Here is a 12,238-nt window from a genome sequence, read left to right as displayed (position 1 = left end):
GGATATACTGTTAAGTGAGAAAAAATTTCTGAAAGAGCATATATACTATGTTTATAATTTGATTAAAAAAGAATATGCGTGGAAACAACATTGGAAAGGTAAACAAACGTTAACATTGATTATATCTGGGTGGTGGGGTCACAAGTGTTGTTTCTTTTTTTTTTTCAATCCCTTCTTGTACTTTTCTGTATTTTCCTGGTTTTCTACACTGAACACATGTTACATTTGTAATCAGAAAAAAAATAATCAAAAACACAATTCACTGTTTTCTCTCTTCTCCCAGCTCCTGCCTTCACACTGAATGCTTCAAGTCAAGTTCAGAGGCCTACAGAATCCTCTCCATTTTGACTTTGTGCCTTAACCTCTTGTTGGCTGTGTTCAGTTTTCTTTTTTGATTAGGCTAACATAGGAATGTCCCAGAATCCACTGATAATCTGGGCACTGTCCAGTGTAGGCATCTGAGCTACATATAAGGAGCAGATCAAAAGATGTCTTTCATTCCCCAGATATGTTCTGACTTCTCTCACTCTGTCTTTCCTCTCTTGCTCTCTTTTCTCCTAAGAAGAAAATGCTGATGGATGTGGAGTATTAAAATGACATCCTTTAAAGAGACATGGAGGAAAGGCATAGGATTACACAATATCTCCCCATGAATATGTACAGCTTTACTTGACTACAGCCTAAGAAAGATTCCAGCTCAGCTGGTCTGCTGCTGTGCTGATCAGAGTAAAAACCAGGAAGAACTAAGACTTGGAAGGAGCCTGAGCAGCCACGAATCGTTACATTGGAAACGCAGAAAAGAGAAGGTCCAGGGAGGCAGGGAGAGACGAAGGGCATCAAGAGCCTGTGTGTGTGTGTGTGTGTGTGTGTGTGTGTGTGTGTGTGTGTGTGTGTGTGTGTGTGTGTGTGTGTGTGAGAGATGGAGGTACACAGGGTGGGGGAGGATTGTGAGCTGAGTTTTGGAAGAGTGAAGAGGAACAAAAAAGGGGCAACTGTGAGTGGAAGAAAGAGAAGTTAGATTGAGTGTTGAGAATATACTTAAGCCCTTTGACTTTTTTCTCATGGGACTGGGTAAATATTTCAACTGATTTAAAATATAGGGCCTCCCTGGTGGCACAGTGGTTGAGAATCTGCCTGCCAATGCAGGGGACACGGGTTTGAGCCCTGGTCTGGGAAGATCCCACATGCCGCGGAGCAACTGGGCCCGTGAGCCGCAATTACTGAGCCTGCGGGTCTGGAGCCTGCGCTCCGCAACAAGAGAGGCCACGATAGTGAGAGGCCCGCGCACCGCGATGAAAAGTGGCCCCCACTTGCCGCAACTAGAGAAAGCCCTCGTACAGAAACAAAGACCCAACACAGCCATAAAAAAAAATATATATATATATATATATAAAATACATATATATATAATACATGTATTATATATATACACATATGTATTATATATAATACATGTATTATATATATATATATATATATATATATATATATATTTTGGCTGCGCCGCGCGGCTTGTGGGATCTTAATTCCCTGACCAGGGATCAAACCCGGGCCCACTGCAGTGAAACTGCCGAGTCTTAACCACTGGACCGCCAGGGAATTCCCTAAATTATATTTTTATACAGGAGTGCTGCTTCTTCTGCTGTGTTTTGTGCTTACTCTGAACCTCATAGGGCATCCCTATTCATGTCAAAGATGAATGCCTTCCTTACAAATGAATGTTTTCTATGGAGAAAGTGACATAGGCTTACCTTATTTCAATGCCTTTTGCTGCTCTCTTGGCACTAGGTGAGCTCCATCAATGCACATACGTTCCTTATGATGAAAGGCGTAGCTGAGGATGCCCCTGTTTTGGGAAAAGGCAATTTGGTTCGAGTCTGTCCTGTGAGTTGGGGGTCTTGTCTTCATGTCTGGTCAAGGGGGATCTTCTGGAGCTTCTGCCCAGACCCCTTTGGAAGCTTTGCCTGCAGTTATTTAGGCATGTTGTGAGCTGAAGCCTCAACTCTGTAAAGGCTCTGAGATTCTATTTCTCCTCAGGACAGGTAAAGCCTCCTGCCCCAGACCCTACTGTGGCCTCAAGCCCCTGGTGCAGCCACAGGGCTGATACCCCAGGGTCTCTAACTAAAATGTCTGGAGGGCCTTAGGAGCCTCAGTTAACTTGTTTATCCTTAGTGCAGAGGCTCCTCGCATAACACTGGCATCTTTCGAGAAGGAATACATTGGCAGTCAGCCTGGAAGCTGCAATCCCTATGGGAAAGGAAGGCATGGACTCCAGAAGGCCTCTGTTAACAGTGGACATATGGGGGCCAGGCAAGCAGAACTATTAACCATCTGCATCCAATGATTGCAGAATTCTGAGGAAATGGCTTGGGTACTGCCCCAAACATCTGGTACTGCACTATCCTCTACTGAGAAGGCATTTAGGGGAAGAGGTGAAGAGAGAGGAGTTTCTTTTTCAGAGTCCTCACTTGTAGGATCCTGTCGTTTTGCCTTTACTCTCTGTGGTGCCTCTGACAAACTGTACTGCTGTCCCTCGGTATCCACAGGGCACTGATTCCAGGGGTCCCTGCAAATACCAAAATCCGTGGATGCTCAAGTCCTTTATATAACATGGCATAGTCCACTGAATACAGTCGACCCTCCATGTCCTCGGATTCAACAAACCCCAGATCAAAATTTAATCTGCTGTCCGTGGTTGGTTGAATCCCCTAATGCAAAGCCCGTGAAAAGGGAGCGCCAACTGTACATTTGTTGAAAAAAATCCGTGTATAAGTGGACCCAGGCAGTTCAAACTCCACGTTGTTCAAGGGTCAACTGTAACTGGCTCACTTAGGGCTGGGAGAACAGCTAAAAAGCAACTGACAATGACGGGAATTGGATAAGTCGGTGTCATTGGCCCAGGCTTTTATTTACTCTATATGTGGTAAATAAAGTCGCTTTATTACCTACCATGTGGGAGATTCTATCTATCTATCTATCTATCTATCTATCTATCTATCTATCTATCTATCTAGTGATTATGAGCACACAGTTTGTTCATTCTAACTTGACCTGACTTTGCCCGTGAATCATGTGTTTATGGTCAGCTCCAACTGCTCTTTCTGGTTCCATTTTCCCTTTTGCTCTTGGCCCAGACATTTCTGATGGGCGAGGAAGTAAGTTCCTCTCTGCCTGGATTATTTTCATTCATTCCAAAAAAATACATATTGTTTCCCTACCATGTGTCAGGCACTGTTCTAGGCATTTAGGATACATTTGTGAACAACACAGAGAAAGATCCCTGTGGGGGTGGGGTTAGGGGAAGAGAGATAATAAGCAATAAACATAAATATATAAATTACATAGTATGTTAGGAGATAATAAATGCTATGGGGACCAAAAAGAACAAGGTTGTGCAGGTTAAAGGTGATCAAGAGTGTCAGGGTGTAGGGAAAGGGCAAGTTTCAGTATTAAACAGGGCGGTCAAATGGGTCTCATTGAAAAGGTGAGACTCTAAAGACTGAAGGAGTGAGAAGGTTGGCAAGTAGATTTCTGGGGCAAGGGTGTTCAGGTAGAGGGTAGAGCTACAGCAGAGACCTCACTGTGGCAACACGCCTAGTGTGTTTGAATAACATCAAGGAGGCTGGACTCCCAGAATGAGTGAGGAAGGGAGTATCCAAAGAGGAAGACAGGGAATTCCCTGGCAGTGCAGTGATTAGGACTCTGTGCCTCCACTGCTGGGGGCCCGAGTTCGATCCCTGGTCAGGGAACTAAGATCCCGCAAGTCACGTGGCGTGGCCAAAATTTAAAAAATAAATAAATAAATAAAATAAAATAATCCAAAGAGGGAGCCAGGTAGGTGAGTGGTGGGAGGAGTGGGCAGATAATGTAGGAACTCTTTGGCCATTGTAAAGACTTCCGTTTTTACACTGAGAGAAATGGGGAGTTATCAAAGAGTAACCCTAAAAGAAACGGGGGAGAGGGGGCTTTTGAAGTTTTGATTAGAGAGTGATGTGGTCTAAAGTATATTTTAAAAGGATCACTCTTGGGAATTCCCTGGAGGTCCAGAGGTTAGGACTCTGCACTTCCATTGCAGGGGGCATGGGTTTGATCCCTGGTCGGGGTACTAAGATCCTATAAGCCCCGAGGTGCGGCCAAAAAAAAAAAAAAGATCACTCTGGCTTCCGTGTTGAAGGCCAGAGTAGAAGCAGGGAGACTTTTGATAGGAGGACACAGCAGTAATCCAGGTGAGAGATGACGGTGGCTTTGAGTAGGACAGCAGCCATAAAGGAGGTGAGAAGTGGTTGGATTCCGGATGCATTCTGTTGGTAGAGTTAATTCCTGTCAGATCTGATGTGCATGTGAGAGGAAGACAAGAGTCAAGGATAACTCCGTGTTTTGGCCTGAGCCACTGAAAGAATAGAGTTGCCATCGACTGTGATAGGAAAGACTGCGGGTAGATCAAGTTTGGGGCGCATCTCAAGAGTTTAGTTTTGGACATCTTAAGTTTGGAGATGTGGGGCAGACAGTCGGATATATGAGTCTAGAGTTCAGGGCAGAGGTCTGGACTAGGGATATAAATGTGGGTCATGGGTGCATAGATTGTATTTAAAACCACACATCTAGATGAGATCATCAAAAGAGGTGGATAAGGAGAGGCAGAGGACTGAGGTCTGAGCCCTGGGCATGTCAACATTTAGAGGTCAGGGAAAAGAGGGGGAGCCAGGAAAAGAGACCAAGAAGGCGGGAGCAGTGAGAGAGGAGGAAAACCAAGAGAGTGAGGTGTTCTGGAAGTCCAGGGAAGAACGTGTATCAAGGAGGAGGACGTGGTTGATTATATCAGATGTTATTAATCAATAAAACGAGAACTGAGAAGTGACCACTGGATTTAGTAAGTCATGGTAACTTGGATCGGAATAATTTCTGTGGAGCACTGAGGGATATAGGCCTGATTTGGGGTTGGTTTAAGAGAGAACTGGACATGGCAAGTACGGATGATTCTTCTGAGGAATTTGCTCTAAAGGGGAGCAAACAAATGGGAGGGAGGCTGCCAAGGGAAGTACAGTCATGAAAAGGCTTTTTTTTAAGATGTGGGAAATAATAGCATGTTTGTGTGCTGATGGAAAGAATCCAGCAGAGAGTAATAATTTGGTGTAGGAAGAATTGCTGAGTAATGTCCGTGAGTAGGTGAGAGGGACTGGGTTGCCTGCGCAAGTGGAGGAATTTGCTCTTGATGGATGGGTCACCTCTGATAGTAGGTGGAAAGGCAAAGTGAGAAGATGCAACTGCTGGATAGGGGATAAATGTGATGGTGGGAATCTGCAGATTTCTCCTCTGGTTCCTTCTATTTTCCCAGTGAAAAAAGAATCCAATTAGATTCTTTTAGAATTCAGCTGAGAGTGAGAATGGGAAGGGAATATTAAGGGTTTGAGAAGAGAAAAGAAGGTACAAAACTGTCATCCAGGAGCATAGGTGAGTGAATGGATCAGGGAAACATAAGTATGACTGTTGGGCAGCATTAAGGGCCCACGTAAGTTTCATCAGCATGAACTTCAAATGAGGTCAAGCAGTGGGGCTGTGTATATTTCTCTGGCTAGGTATGGCCATGAAATTTATACTGGGTCAGGAGGGGAGTAAGAACATCAAAGGGGTGGGCAACAGTGAAGGGTGGTGGGATCAGCATATTGGAGGCTCTGGTGGGGTCAGAGGATGGCTGAGATCAAGCAAGGAGGTGAGCTGGAAAGATAGGAGGATGCACGAAATTGAGATCATGGAGGGACTGCAGTTGTGTGTAATCACAACTATGGGTTGAGGGGAGGGAAAATCACTGGAGGAGAGAAATTCAAGAGACTGAGAGGCTGGGGTATTGGAAGGGTCATCTACTCTATACCGAATCGCCAAGAGTTAAGACAGTGTTGGTGAGAGTGACAGTGAACCAAGACCTAGAATATTTGCAAAATAACGCCTGGGGGTCAGGAGAAGACAGCAGTGATTGGTATAATTTGATAACACGAAATTCAACGTGGTGTGCAAGGGAATACTTCTCAAGGTGATGATGACCAGTAAGGAGGACACCTATCTCACCTCCAGGTCTAGGGACGGGGGCTGTGAGAGAAAAAATACCAGGCCCTGCTGGAGAAGGCTGTGGGGGCAGCAGTGAACTCAGGGGAGAGCTGGGTGTCCCGCAGGGAAAGAAGTGAAGAGGATGCTAGGAGAACAGGTTGAGGATAAAGGAGAGTTTGCTAATCACGGATATGAACTCCAGGGGTCACGGAGGAAGAGTTTCAGGAGTTGGGGAGCGTGGGAGAGGCCACAGAATAGGGGAAAGACAGGGCCTCTGGGAGCCAGGGAGATTTTAGGACTGACATGAACAGGAACGAGGACACAATGCACAGATGATGGCGGCAAGGCTGAGTGCTGGGATTTCAGGGGCTCCTGACGATGCAGGAGGGGAGAGGAGGCTCTCTGAATAGAGTGTGTCCCTGCCCCAGCCTGGCAACTCCCCGAAGGGGCCTCTCCTACCCCTTTGCTGCTAATTTGTTGTCTTTTCCAAAGGCTTCACCTAGCAGTTGTGACAATTCTGATGGCCATGTTATCCACTGGTTTTGAAAGAAGTTGAATAGATTTTCCTGTCTCTGATAACTGTATTTCCTGTTTCTCTAAAAGCCCTAAAAGTACTTCATCACATTCACGCCCTCCACACCCCAGAGTACACATCTGGGGCTCTGTTGACACACTTGTCCCATGGACTACTGCCTAAAAGGTCTGAGTTCAAATATTCACAGGGCTGAAACTCTCCCAGATGCGCATTTGGGGAAGGCTGAGGTGGCCCCGAGGTCTATCAGACAGTCTGTCAAAGCCCATCTCATCCCTTCTTACATCTCCATACAAAACCTTTTCACCTCTCTGCGCCCACAATAAACTGCTTGGTCAGAAAAGCTTCCAAGTTCGGGGAGGATGGTTTTCCTTCATGTGGTCCACGTTTCAGAGAACACAGCTGCTCACCATCTTGGTGAATGAGATCGTGCTTCAGTTCCTGGCTGCTCAAACCCCTCGTCTTCATTCAGCTCCTCCTCTGGGCTCAGCTCCGTCCTGGTTGAAAGCCAGACCCATTCCTTTGGGCTCGCTCATAGCCTGAGTCGGCAGCCCTCTAATCACCTCCAGGGTTTGCTTCTGGACATTCCCCAAGGCACTTCCAGAAGCAGGTTTGGGGAAGGCAGCCCAGGATGCTAATAAAAGAATAGGGGAATGTGGTGTTTGCTAAGTTAAATGGAAGGATGAGCTCCTGGGAAACAGGTGATGTTCTGACATCCATGTCAGCTGTTCGAACACCAATTTCTCATCTTGTGGTCTTCTAGGAACTCAGAAATCTGCTCTGTTCTGGTATGGCCTGACGCTTTGTTTGGGGGAACCCCACTTTCTCTCCTACCCTCACTTTAACTTACCTCAACTATTCTACCTTAACCAGCTCTCCAGAAAAGATAGCCAAACTGGAATGTGACTAGTTAGACTCAACAGTTACCTCTTTAGTGAATAACTGCGTTTTAGTGAGGAAGATGGGGGTCAGCAAATTCAAATGTCAATGGGCCAAGCAGGAGGGTGGGAATAAAAAACGAGATGGGATGGCTGGGACTGGGGTGGACCACAGAGTACATGTCAGTGTGGCCAGCTCCTAAAGATTAGGGGGGAGAAGCTAAAAAAATCCAGATATTTCTGCACAATCTTCCAATTTTAAACGTTTGGTAATTAACTCAACTTTTTAAAAATGCTAGGAAAGCCAGACAAAATATATCTTTGGGTCACCTTGGCCCATGGCCCAAGGTGAGATAGCAGTGACCTGTGTAAATTTAAGCACACATCTGGTTCTGTGTTAAGCACAATGGTTCTTTTATGGTTGATTTTTAGTAAGGAGGCCACTTGGGTCTCCCTGTGGTCCTGAAATCACACAGGAAGGGCTGACCTTGGTGACTGCATCCAGTCCATTCAGAGTCCTCCTCTTACAGAGAGTTTGTTCCTCTATACACTGGGGTCTTAGGGTAGGTTGCCTGGCCCCCTCAGGAATGCCATCAAGTTCAATGAGGCTGCAATCACTCGGGTCCACTAGAGGCAGGCGGGTGTTACAGCAATGTCTTCCTCACTGTTAAAGACAGCTGAAGGCTGAAGTGGAGTCATGCCAACCTCTGGTCAGAGAGACCATCAGAGCTGATTACCCTACAGCAGAGGTTCCACAGGTAACCACTGGAGTCAGATCCCTGAGTTCGAAACTCGTCTCTGCTAGTTAATGAGCCTCTCTGACCTCAGTTTTCTCATCTGTAAAATGGGGAATTAATAGTACATTCTAAGTAGGATTCAGCGGGATGAGCTGACCAAGTGCTTCCTTAGCACAGCAACTCGAGAGTAAGCGCCCACATTGGAAGAGGAGTGTGACTTCATTTTTTAAACCAGGGCTTTATTTAGCATTTAGTTAAAGCTTATTTTTACAGACACATTTGAAAACTGGTGGTTCAGATCTGTTTCGCTCATTATCTCCAAACCTGCCTTGCTCTTTGCCACCCTCTCCTGGAGCCATCAGATCTCCGAGTTTCCTGGGGATAATTTTTGTGTCTGAATCCCTTAGCCCCGGTGGTGGAACTTCATTAACCTTTTCCCCAGTGCAGCCTAATTGTGTCCAACAGGCTCCTTCTCAGGGAGCTGCACCCCATCAAGTCCCAGGCTCAGGAGACTGGCTCAGAAAGCCGCACCAAGCTCCTGGGAACCAGCCTGCTGGGAAAGCAACTCTCTTTTCCAGCGGAGCGATAAGACCTCTTCACATGTGTGTACTCCCAGCTTCTTTTTTCCCCCTCTTTTAGATTTACTCTGCCTGCAGCCTGTTCCCCACCGTCGTCCGTCCCCACCTCCACCAAAACGAAAAGCGCCATCAAAAATTTAGAATCAAATTTTACATTTAAAAATGTGATTTCGTTCGTTGCCTTCTAACCTAACGCAGCATCCCCCATCCATCTTGAAAGAGAAGTCAGCATTTCAGGAAGACTGGCCACAGCGCGGGGTCTCTGGGAGAAGCCTTTAAAAAATACCAGGGGAGGGAGGAAACGGTCTGCGATTGGGAGGTCGGGAGGTGTATCCTGGGTAGAGAGAAAACCCTCAGGTTAGGCAGTCAGGGGGTCTCGGGCGAGGAAAAGGAAGCCAGGCCTCTGCTACGGATGGAGTCCGCCCCTCCCAACTCGGAGAGCAGCCTGCGGCGCAGCGATGGCCGGAAGTGCTGGGCTCAGAGGAGGGTGAGTGGGGAGGGGCTGCCCGGGAGCTGTGTCTCCCCGCTCGCCGGACTGGGATATTTATAGCACCTGTGTTTCTGGACCTGTCTCCACCTGGATTTATGCGGTCTGTGGCTGTAGCGTGTGTGTGTGTGGGGGGGGGGGGGAACGAGGGGAGCACGTCTTGCTGCAAGGGCTGATTCTCGGCCTTGGGACTCTGGCTGGAATGGAAGTTTCAAAATCAAAACAGGGAGCCATCTGGGGGAGCACCGCGGCAGAGCGGCTCCTCGGTGCTGCGTCTGCAAAGCAGTCAGCGGTTAGGCCCGGTGAAACCCGGGGCTTTCCAGCTCCGCTCGGTGTCACATTTACCGCAGCCGTGGGCGGGGGTGAGGCGGGGGTGGGCGGCAGGGGAAGTGGATTCCACCCTCCCAGCCGCCTAGGGGCTCTGGCTTTCCCTTTCTTGCTGCTCTAGCGCAGAGTTAAAGCTGAAAGAATGTTCGTTCTCCCGGGGGCTGGGGGTGGAGGCTCTGCACTTTGAAAGAGGAGCCCAGAGAGCACGTGGTGGCCCAGCGTCTGTTGAGACCGGCATGTAGAGTCCACGTCTGCGGACCTACCATCCCAGTCCGCACCCTCAACTTCCCCTAATCGCTACGTGCCTGGTTGATGTCAGACGGCGATGACATCATTTAAAAAATGAAATAACCGTCCCTTAGGTTTTTCAAGAACCTAGCGGGCAGATAACCCCGAGGAAGAGTCTACCGCCGGTCCTTGAGGCGGCCGTCTGCAGTGCCTACCTGCAAAGCCGCCCCGACTGCTCCACCGCGAATTAGTATGGAGAAGAGGCCCTGGGCAGGGTGGGCGGAAGATCCAGGAGAGCTGAGGACAGCAGCGATACCTAGAGAAACGAAAACATCGTTGACATTGCTCCAGCACGTTCCCTTTCTCATTTAACCTCAGGGCGGCACAAATGAGGTAGCACTATTGTTAGGGTGCCCATTTCACAGGTGGAGAAACTGACGCTTTGAAAGGCTAAGGGACGTGCCCCAAGGTGACGTAGCAAAGGCCACCTTCAGTTTCAAACTGAGATTCTGGGGACCCGCGGGGTAGGGTGCGCGGCGGGGACCGAGGAGGCAGGCGGGCGTGGGGCGGGAGCGATTCCGCCGGCTGCGGCCGCGCGGGGAGGAGCCGGGGTTCCCGGCAGCGCCGCGCCGGCCCGGGGCAGCTCCAGGGCCGGTTTGGTCGCCCGGGACGAGGGGCGGCCAGCCGGGAATCTGGAGCGGGACGGCGAGGCCGGGGCAGCTGCCAGACGCGGCTGGTGACGGGCCCGCGCCGCCGGCCCCCACCTCCGGGCCGCGCTGCGGTCGGGCAGCGAGCAGGCCACATACCGCGCGGCGCAGAGGAAATGGCTGGAATTCCTCCCGCGGCGCCTCGCTCGGGCCTCGGGGAGGGCGCGGCGCTGGCGAGGGCTCCCCCGGCTCCCAGCCCCGGGTACCGAGGGGGACCCCTTCCCTGGGAGTGCCGCCGCCACTCACTGCCAGCATCTGAGCTCCGAGGGCACGTGAAAGGGCACAGGGTCGGCCCCCGCAGAGACTCCCCGGCCCTGCCCAGTCTCCTGCCCCCTTAACCTGTCTCGGGCTCAGATTGTCTGGGCCGGCCATCCGGGGAGCGGTCCTGCACCCCTACTCAGTCCGCTGCTGATCAGGCCTCAGGCCCCAGCAACCGGGATGGTGCACAAAGCGCACAGCACGCGAGGGGCCTAGCTGAGCGCGACGCTGAAGCTCCAGGCAGTGAGGACTCTGCAAGTCCCAGCCTACGCTTCTGGAAAGCCCTGGCCACTGATATCTGCAAATGTTCTAGGATATTTAAATGTTTGTTAAGTGAATGCATGAGAATTGGGTAGGCACGGTACAAACAGAAGCATAGACCAAAGGAAAAGCAGGCCAAATGTAGATCCTGCTAGAAAGCATTCATCTTTGCTTCCTGCATAGGCAAAAAACCTGCTACCTAGGCCTGTCCTGCTCTCTCTCACCTGCCAACCCAAGGCAAGCACAGCCCAGAGGGCCTGGCACCAAGACGACTTTGACCTTCACACCTTGAGCCTAATCTTAATCTCAGGGCCCATACTCACTCTCTTACCCCGACTTTAGGCTCTGAGTGCCTTTTTGCATATCCCACCCTTCCCCGCCTCCACCTCCAGTACTTCCCTGGCTGGCCCTCTTCCTTTCTCCACAGAGGGCTCAGGAGGATCTGATTCCACATGAAGCGGGGCTCTCCTCCCATTCCAGATGGGACTGGGGCGCAGAAGGTGGGGCCCCGGGCCAAGGCTGGGGGCGGGGATGGCGTGGCTGTGTCTGCACCCTCCCACCCCCCCACCCCGCCCCATGGTTTCAAGCCTGGGAGCAGGGCAGGGACAGGGTTTCCCAAATTAATCCACATCTGGGTCCAGGTTATCAGCTTAAATTTCTACCCTCTCTAGGGGCTTCTGAGCAGCCAGACCAACCCTGGGGAGGGACTTCTCCTGCAAGGCCCCAGGAGGCATTAGGAGGCCAGAGGCGGGCCTGTCCTAATGCACTTGTCTTTCCTCGGCCAGGTCAAGTGGGGGGGTGGGGGATGGGGAGGGGCAGGGGGTGAGGTGTCATTGTCAAGACCGCCCCTGGACGCTGGCCCACGAGGAGCAGGCCCAGGAGGCCTTGGCGGACCTTCCATACAGATGAAGGCAGACAGAAACACAGACGGCTCCCAGTGACAGTCTTGCTTCTGGGAATTTTGGAAATCAAAACTCGTATATTTTTCACAAGAAAAATGAACAGATTTTGGCATCTTCGCTCCAGAAACAGGAACTGACCAAGACAGTGGCCTCTGGTTATCACTTCCTCATCTCAGTGCTCAGAAGCTGGTGGGGAATCCCTCAGCTCTTCTGTTTTCTCCCCAGTGTTCTGTGGGTAGCAGCCCGAGGGTTTTAGGGGAGAGAAAGGAAGGGAAAGGAGAAAGGCATAGCAGAGAGGAGG

General features: G+C 50.0%; 1 long non-coding RNA gene across 2 annotated transcripts; it reads right to left on the bottom strand.

The window, feature by feature from the left end:
• Positions 1–8,455: 8,455 nt before the first annotated feature.
• On the bottom strand, positions 8,456–10,700 carry LOC137777901 (uncharacterized). 2 transcript variants are annotated; one of them, XR_011076670.1, is made up of 3 exons: positions 10,616–10,700; positions 10,025–10,125; positions 8,456–9,101 (listed from the first exon to the last, which is right to left on the bottom strand). It is a non-coding gene; the product is annotated as an uncharacterized lncRNA (long non-coding RNA). The 2 variants fall into 2 exon arrangements; XR_011076669.1 differs by lacking the exon at positions 10,616–10,700 and adding an exon at positions 10,298–10,482.
• Between the last annotated feature and the right edge of the window lie 1,538 nt (positions 10,701–12,238).

This window comes from Eschrichtius robustus, chromosome 15 (assembly GCF_028021215.1).
Source record: "Eschrichtius robustus isolate mEscRob2 chromosome 15, mEscRob2.pri, whole genome shotgun sequence".
Taxonomy (NCBI): Eukaryota; Metazoa; Chordata; class Mammalia; order Artiodactyla; family Eschrichtiidae; genus Eschrichtius; species Eschrichtius robustus.
This window is presented reverse-complemented; position numbering and strand designations above follow the sequence as displayed.